Genomic DNA, 8,637 nt, shown 5'->3' on the forward strand with positions numbered 1-8,637 from the left:
GGGAGATTCCAAGCTCGTCTGTCAGCTTCCTCCTCGCCTTCCTTGCTGAGGGGCAGCGTTGGCGGCTGGCGCAGCGGCTTTCCTCCCGCACGGCTGGCAGCCCCTTGGCCACAGCTCCCTGTCAGGAGCCAGAGCTGCTTTCCAGCCGGGCCCCCCGGCGTGTCCCGCAGCCTGGGCCGCCTCCTGCCTGGCTACAGTCGGAAGAACTGGGAAGGAATCACGGGGATGCTGATGAAGCAGCTGCAGCTTCTCCCTCCAGCAGCAGCGGGTTCTACGCAGGAAAGGAGCAACGGGGAGAGGGCAACTGCAGGATGGAGCCCTCCCAAAGCAAAATGGGGGTGTGGGCGCAAAGGCTCCCAGGAGCTGTGAGATACAAAGCTGTGTTTCGTGTCAGGTACATACAGGCAGCGTGTGTGCTTGTGATTGTGATATGTATGGAAACTGATCATAGGACAATTAAAGGATGAATTCCAAAAAAATAACTGAGGGAGTAAAGCATGGAAGAAGGCCTTTGAACTTATCCTTTGTTTGCAATTAACTTTTATAGCATCTGAAATAAAGCTTTAAAGATGTTGCTACTGGACAGGAACTTTTTGCACGTAGCTAAGCATTAAACAGCTTTGCAATAATAACCTTTTGAAGTATAATTTTAGAATATTACTTGTAGTAAGGAACTTTGAAAATATAAGTTTAGAATATATGTAAAGGAAATATGCTTATCTCAACACCTTAGCAAAACAGTAAAAAGCAGCTTGAGAAAGGAAGATGAACATCAACCCAAGGATTGATAGCTTCGACCAAGGGAAGCTGGACATCACTGCTATGAGATTTATAGTCTTTGCAATTAAAAGGTGGGCCCACATCTGGAGTCTGGACCGCACCAGCTGGAAGACCTCTTTCTTCTTTCGGAAGTCGGACCCCACCATCTGGGAATACTCCTTTCTGGGGTACATCCTGAGAAAAACTAACTCACAATAGTGTATAGAATTGTGACGTAAAAATTAGGAATAGAAACTGCTGAAAAAAGCTTATGTGTGCCCCTATAAATATCTGTACGCCCCAACCATCAGCGTGCAGTTGGAGGGAAAACTTCCCCCACTGTACCCAGCGCTGTTTTGCTCATACTTTACCACCTTAATTAATAAATTGATTGCTGCTTGAATATTGGCCTAGTCAAACTTCTTATTTATAACAGATTTGGTGCGTTGGCCGGGAAAATTTCCAAATCCATTGAGGGAGACTCCTGATCTCAGGGAGGCGCCCCACCTTGCAGGCTTTTGCCTCAGGTGGCCCTGAGTGACTGGGGAATCTTTCAGGGAAGAGGAAATTTCTAAGGTAAATTATGAGCAAAAGAATTTTGAGCTCCCGGAGTAGACTGCAGTAAGTTCACCTGTAATAACTCGTGCACGAAGACCCAGGCGAGAAAAGGAGGCTGTAAGTATCGCTTGGTTAGGTGGGATAAGAACGGGTGTAGACGTGAAAGAGTGTGAATGGTGTGTGTGTGAGACGTGACCTGGTCACGAAGTGATTGCGGAGTTCTTCTAACCTCGGTTCCGTATCCCCGCGAGGGGAGCAGCAGGTGAAGGAACGAAGCGAGTGAAGGAGGATTTTCTGTATATAAAAGGTCGGGGGCGGTATGCAGTAATAGTCAGGGGGGATTTTTCTTAGTGAATCAGAGGCGGGACGCAGTACTGGCAGAAGGGACTTTTTATTATAGAAATCCTTGACAAGAAATGACCAAGTTCTGAACAAGTGTGGTCGAGGCAAGTGAGGGAACACCTGTTAGGATAAAATGGGTAAATGCCAAAGCAGAAACCCAGGAGCTGGTATAAACCAGCTGGATAATAGAGGTACTGAAGGTACCGGAAAAAAGGGAGCAGTTTTCCAGATATACCCCATGACAGCCCCTTGGGGTAATGTTAAAATTGTGGAATAAATGTGAAAAAGAATAAAGAAGAGTATACAAATGTATTCAGGATTAGATCCTGATACAGCTGTGAAGGAAGCATTAATCAAAACTCAGTTTGTGGCAAAATCATGGGAAGATATTAGAAAGAAACTTGAAGAGTTAGATGGATGGCAGGAGAGAGGTTTGCAAGAACTGTTAAGGGAAACACAAAAAGTTTATGTGCGAAGAGAGGAAGAGAAGGTGAAAGTTTAAGCTGAGGTTTTCGTAGCTGCAGTAAAAAAGAGTGATAGAAAGGAAACAAAGTTCAGGATATGCTATTGTAGAAGGAGATAACATGTCTGTAATAGAAAGAGGAAAAATAAGTTCTAACTGGTCAGCTCAAGCTTGTGAATTATTTGCTTTATACTGAGCTTTAGAACTTTTAAAAGATGAGGTGGGGACTATTTATACAGATTCAAAATATACTTTTAGAATTATACACACGTTTGGAAAAATCTAGATGGAAAGAGATTTAATAGATACTCAAGAGAAAAAACTGATCCATCAAGAGTTAATAATTAGAGTGCTTGAAGCCCTGAAAAGACCTAAGAGAATAGCAGTAGTACATGTAAAAGGTCACCAACGAGGGTCAAGGCATTTAGTAAGAGGAAAATAACACAGCTGATCAAGCTGCAAAGGAGGCAGCTTTTAAATTAAAAGAGACTATCCAGCTGAACACTATGGAGAGAAATTCAAGAGAAACTGCAAAAAACTGCAAAAAAAAAAAAAAAAAAAAAAAAAAAAAAAAAAAAAAAAAAAACAAAAAAACTATAGTACTCAAGAGGAGGAAGCTATAAAAAGAAGTAAACTAGTTGTGTGTACATCTTGTACAGTTTGAGATGTGTTGAATCAAAGAAAAGAAAAGGAAAAGAAAGTAAGAAGAGAAGAAAGAGGGAAGTTGAAGAAAGGGGGTTGTTAGTGGACTCTGAGATGTTGGAAAGTGGAATGGTGATGTTTTGGTGCTAGAAGAGAGCAGAAGTGTGAATGAAGTTTCTGCATAAAGGGCAGGGAAGGGTCTTAACACATGGTTGTTAGGTTGTTCGGCTCAATGCCGAACTGGGGTCCAGAAAAGGTTTAGCAGAACAGCCCCTCCTTGAAAAGAAAAAAGGATATGCAGACTAAAGAAAGAAAAAGAATGTCAGGAGCACCCAGGACGCCAAATTTAGAGTTGTCAAGGTTGAGAAGTGTTTGACCGCTCCCGTAGGAGCAGCGGGGTCTCTGGGGCTGCGGCAGGGACCGATTCACGGAGGTGATCCGGCGGCGGTGCTGGGCGCAGATTAAACAGGTTTGCGGGCCGGGAGCAGGCTAGCCCAGTGGCAGAGATGCCGGGGTGGCTCCCAGACTGTCAGGGTCCTGAGTCCAGGATGGCAGCTTCAGCCCTAGCAAGTAGGTTGAGAGAGAGAGAGAGAAAAAGGAAGAGAGAGAAAAAGAGAAAGAGAGGGAACAGCGAGGAACAGCTTTGACAGCAATGCTGTGAAAAAGAGGGGGAGGAAGGCCAGCACTAAAAGAGATAAAATCAAGGCAGAAATTGCTGACTCTCCAAACCTCGCAAAGTGGTTTATTTTTTTAAGTAAGGTTTTTTGTGGGTTTTTTGTTTGTTTGTTTGTTTTGTTTGCTGTTAAAAAGAGGAGGCTTTTGTTCTGAGGAATAGGTCTGTAAAGTTAAAACAAGTAAATGGTGTCAAAAAGGTAAAAAAGCAATAGGTGTGAGACATCTCATGTTAAATTTGGCCTAGCCTTTATTGTTTAACTAATTGTGTCGCACAAAAAGAAGAGTTTGCCCCTGCAGCTGTTAGCACAGCTGGGTACAAGAAGAAGAGACAGCTGTAGAAAAAACTTTTAACTAAACCCAGAAGTTTTGAAGAAAGCTAATGGTAAAAGTTAATGCAGTATTGTTTTTCTTTTAACACTGTGCTATTAAGAAGTCCTTTCCAAGCACTACTGAAACAGCAGTCTGAACCATGAAAAGAGAGTGAATTTATGCCAACAAAATCAAAGAACTTGTGAAGAAACCTGAAGAATAGACTATCACATTTAAACTGGGTGATACCGAATTGACTTTCAAACCGGGATTGAGTAGTAATAGTTTAAGAAAACCCAATGATCCAAGAAATGTACAAAGAATAACACTTAATTAAGAAATAAGGAAAAGCTTACATCACTGGTTTACTTTTTTTTTGATTCATCCTGATACTGGACATGGTACCTAGGTTGTAAGTAAATGTGTGAATTGTGGGAATAATTAGTATTGTGGTTCACAAAATTTATACTCTTATTGCAAGAAGTGTTAAAGTAATAACTTTGTTTTGTGGATGGGAATTATTAGTATCGGTTGAATGAGAAGTACCTGAGGAACAGGTGAGAAACCATAATTAAGAATTTGTCTGGAAATTAGCTGAGAGAAAGTGAGAAGGAAATAGAGGGCAAGACCAGATTGGCCTCTGTATTTCGCCACCAAGAAGATCAAATACACCTGCTGTGGATTGCAACTCCACAGGCGTGGGAGGTGGGAATATAAGCCATACTGGACCTCTGTTATTCCTGTTTCTGTCACTCATTTGTTGTTTTTTCCCTTTCGGGATACCAGCAAGATCATGTCACAAATGCTACAGAAAGCATCATATAGAAAGAAACCAAAGTTCCTCTTTTATTACACACACCCATGTCAACAGCCACTGTTATAACCCATCCTAATTAAGAACCTATAGGTAAAATGGAGAAAATTATTAGATTGCAAGAAACTTAAGAAAATTTAGTAATAGACAAGGAATTGAGTGTCCAAAAGGAGAGAGATGGATTTGTTTTAAATATATCAGATTGTTGAAAATTGATAGCCACAGAAAATTCATTTTAGAAAAAGTAAATGATATATATATATATGTAAAAAAAAAAAAAAATAAAATAAAATAACCCAGGTACCAGTCCAAAATTAGAAAAACAATATAAAATCCTAGCTGGTAGAGTAATATATTAGAGATAAAATGATAAAAGAAATTAAGATTTTTTCCTTTTATATGTTATAACTGTTTTGATATTTCTTTGTGTAATCCCCTTGTTTTATTTTACCAGCATAGTCCAGAAGATGCAAGTAAACAAGAAATATTGCTCAAGCCAAATGATTTACAAAGAATAAGAGGGGGAGCTTAGTGAAATAAAATGGAGTTCATGATATTATGTTCATTAGCTGAGGTGTTGTTTCTACCTTGCCTTATTCCATGTTTCACCTGACTAATCCACTCAGTTATTCAAAGCACACAGGTTACTGTGCTGCCTGTAAACCCGGAATTGGCTACAGGAGAAGCTGGCCAATTTGAGAAAACAGTTAAGATAGCCAAAATAATGAAATTAAAGAAAGAAGACAAAAAAGGAAAAGTTTCCAAAGTTTTGGCCAGATTTGAAGCCCAGACACGAATGAGTAAGATAAATGAAAATTTATACAAGCAGAGGGGGGACTGTGAGATACAAAGCTGTGTTTCGTGTCAGGTACATACAGGCAGCATGTGTGCTTGTGATTGTGATATGTATGGAAACTGATCATAGGACAATTAAAGGATGAATTCCAAAAAAATAACTGAGGGAGTAAAGCATGGAAGAAGGCCTTTGAACTTATCCTTTGTTTGCAATTAACTTTTATAGCATCTGAAATAAAGCTTTAAAGATGTTGCTACTGGACAGGAACTTTTTGCACGTAGCTAAGCATTAAACAGCTTTGCAATAATAACCTTTTGAAGTATAATTTTAGAATATTACTTGTAGTAAGGAACTTTGAAAATATAAGTTTAGAATATATGTAAAGGAAATATGCTTATCTCAACACCTTAGCAAAACAGTAAAAAGCAGCTTGAGAAAGGAAGATGAACATCAACCCAAGGATTGATAGCTTCGACCAAGGGAAGCTGGACATCACTGCTATGAGATTTATAGTCTTTGCAATTAAAAGGTGGGCCCACATCTGGAGTCTGGACCGCACCAGCTGGAAGACCTCTTTCTTCTTTCGGAAGTCGGACCCCACCATCTGGGAATACTCCTTTCTGGGGTACATCCTGAGAAAAACTAACTCACAATAGTGTATAGAATTGTGACGTAAAAATTAGGAATAGAAACTGCTGAAAAAAGCTTATGTGTGCCCCTATAAATATCTGTACGCCCCAACCATCAGCGTGCAGTTGGAGGGAAAACTTCCCCCACTGTACCCAGCGCTGTTTTGCTCATACTTTACCACCTTAATTAATAAATTGATTGCTGCTTGAATATTGGCCTAGTCAAGCTTCTTATTTATAACAGAGCCAGGCCGGGAGATGGCAAGCACTCCTCCCAGGCAGGGCTGTGACACGCAGCGTCCCAGAGCTGGCTGCTGCCCTGCCCTGCTGCCCGTGCACACAGGGGACTTTGGTGCCAGAGAGGAGCTGAAAGCGCTGCAGGGGCTGCTTGGGACAGTGACATGGGTGCCCGTGCCCTTGACCTGGCCTCAGCCAGCACCTTGGCGATGGGGAGAAACAGGCTCAAGAGCCCACGGTTCACCCTGCAAACGCTGTGGCCCTGTGCAGTGCCCTGCCCAGCGAGCTGCTGCCTGTGTGCTGCAGGGCTGTGGCCCCAGGAGCCCAGCCAGCCCTCTTCCCTCACCCTCCTTAGGGAGCTGGAGCCAGGCAGGAGCCGGCCCAGGCTGCGGGACACGCCGGGGGGCCCGGCTGGAAAGCAGCTCTGGCTCCTGACAGGGAGCTGTGGCCAAGGGGCTGCCAGCCGTGCGGGAGGAAAGCCGCTGCGCCAGCCGCCAACGCTGCCCCTCAGCAAGGAAGGCGAGGAGGAAGCTGACAGACGAGCTTGGAATCTCCCCGCGCACAGATGAAGGCACAAGTGCGCTTGGCGGCCGGCTCGGGGCCAGCCCTCGGGCCCGGCTCCAGGCGGCTCCTGAGGCGGCGCCAGGGCTGCCTGGGAGCGTTTCAGGCGGCAGCCGAGAGCAGCAGCGCCGGCAGTGCCAGCCGGGCCCCGTGGCCATGTGCCCGCGGCTCCCCAGCCCATCAGGGCCGCGGGCTCTGCAGCGCTGCTGCTGCTGCCACAGCAGGCCCAGAGCCTCAGAGCTGCCCCGCAGGCGCCACGGGAGCAGCAGCAGCCGCAGGGCCCGGCCCGGGGCTCGATCTGCTCAGCGCGGGGGCAGAGCCACGGCGGGGGGGAAGGAGCTGAAGGAGCGCCGGGCAGCCAAGGGAACACAGGGGCTGCTGACACAAGGCTCTGCCTGGCATTTTAAACGATTTTATTAACTTCATTCCCTAATACAACTACCTTCATAACCTAATAACACTAACTTAATAACTTAATACAACTAACTTCATAACCTAATTATACTAACTTAGTAACTTAATACAACTAAACAGTCATATCTGTGACTGCTGTCACAGGCGTTTCTCGCTTCTGACAAGATGTGCCAGATCGAGCACTGGGCGCTGAGTCCTCTCCAGCTGGCTGGGCGCTGATGATGTCTGGCGCAGCTGGAGAGGCTGGACGAGCCCTCGTGCCCATGAGACGTGTCTGCTGGCTGTGCCTGGACGGTGCTCTCGTGAGGCGGCAGGGCCTGGGGGGTGAAGGGCAAGGCTGAGCTGCCACAAGTGCTGGCCCCATCCACCAGGTCTCAAGCTCTTGTCCCACACTGGCCATTCTCCCGTCTTACTCCAGCTCCAAGCTCAGTTTCCCCATGGGCCAGTCCTCCTGCTCCCTTCTGCCCCTTCCTTCTTGCCCCAGACGTAAAATACCCATGCCACATTACCCAGCTCTGTACACAGAGCCCGACTCATCTCCCAGCCTGTACCCAAGCAGATAATCAGCCCCCTGTCGACATGAAGCCCCATGCCCTAACAGGGCCATACCTGACTCATTCAGAGTCCTGTTCACCACAGGAAGCTGCTCATCACGGCCCCTCGAGATGTGTCCATCACTGCGCTGCAGCAGGGTCACACTGGGCTGAGGAGGAGAGGCAACTGGCTGCAATGCAGGGCCCAATCCAGCATCCCCCAATAACCCTCCCAACCCAGTTCTCCCCGGGGACCGAAGGCACAGATTCCTGCGGGATAGTCAGCAATGCCATCAAGCCTCAGTCACCATTCTGTGTCCCCACCTTCATCATGCCCACCTTTTTCGGGACTGTCAAGAGTGACTGACCACTTTTCTCTGGGGAAGCCTTGATGTTCGGCACTGTGGAGCTTTGATGGTCCCCAGAGCTCTGTGGCACACGGGAGACCCTGCCGTGGACCACCGTCCACCTGTGGGATGGGGCAGAGGACACTCAGTGCCCAGCCCTGCGGCATGCTGGGCATCACCCTGCTGTGCCCGGGAGGGGACTGGCAGTGCTGCCTGCAGGGGCATGTCCCTGCCAGCTCCTGCCCACCTGCTGCAGGAGCCCCAAGCCCATCCCACCAGGCTGGATCTGCTGGCTCTGTCGCCACGGCCAGGTGTGCTGGCCATGGCCATGGCAGGTGCCTGTGCACAAGACACCAGCTGGCAGGAGCTGGACTGTCCCAGCTGCAGGGATTGCTTTTGGGAAGTCCTTTCACAGGAGGCACACAACTCCCCACCAAGCCTGAGCTCAGATTGAAAACAGACACAGCCCATCAGATGTGCTTTCAGCAACCTTGGGACAGAGAGGTGGGCCAGACAGGGTAGTGCAAGGCAAGGAATGCAAAAGCCCCCAGACATGGG

General features: G+C 46.5%; 1 long non-coding RNA gene across 1 annotated transcript; it reads left to right on the top strand.

The window, feature by feature from the left end:
• Positions 1-1,128: 1,128 nt before the first annotated feature.
• On the top strand, positions 1,129-4,732 carry LOC119709954. Its single transcript, XR_005259462.1, has 2 exons — positions 1,129-1,434; positions 3,870-4,732. It is a non-coding gene; the product is annotated as an uncharacterized LOC119709954 (long non-coding RNA).
• Positions 4,733-8,637: the final 3,905 nt, after the last annotated feature.

The sequence above is a fragment of the Motacilla alba genome, chromosome 19 (genome assembly GCF_015832195.1).
Source record: "Motacilla alba alba isolate MOTALB_02 chromosome 19, Motacilla_alba_V1.0_pri, whole genome shotgun sequence".
NCBI classification, from domain to species: Eukaryota; Metazoa; Chordata; class Aves; order Passeriformes; family Motacillidae; genus Motacilla; species Motacilla alba.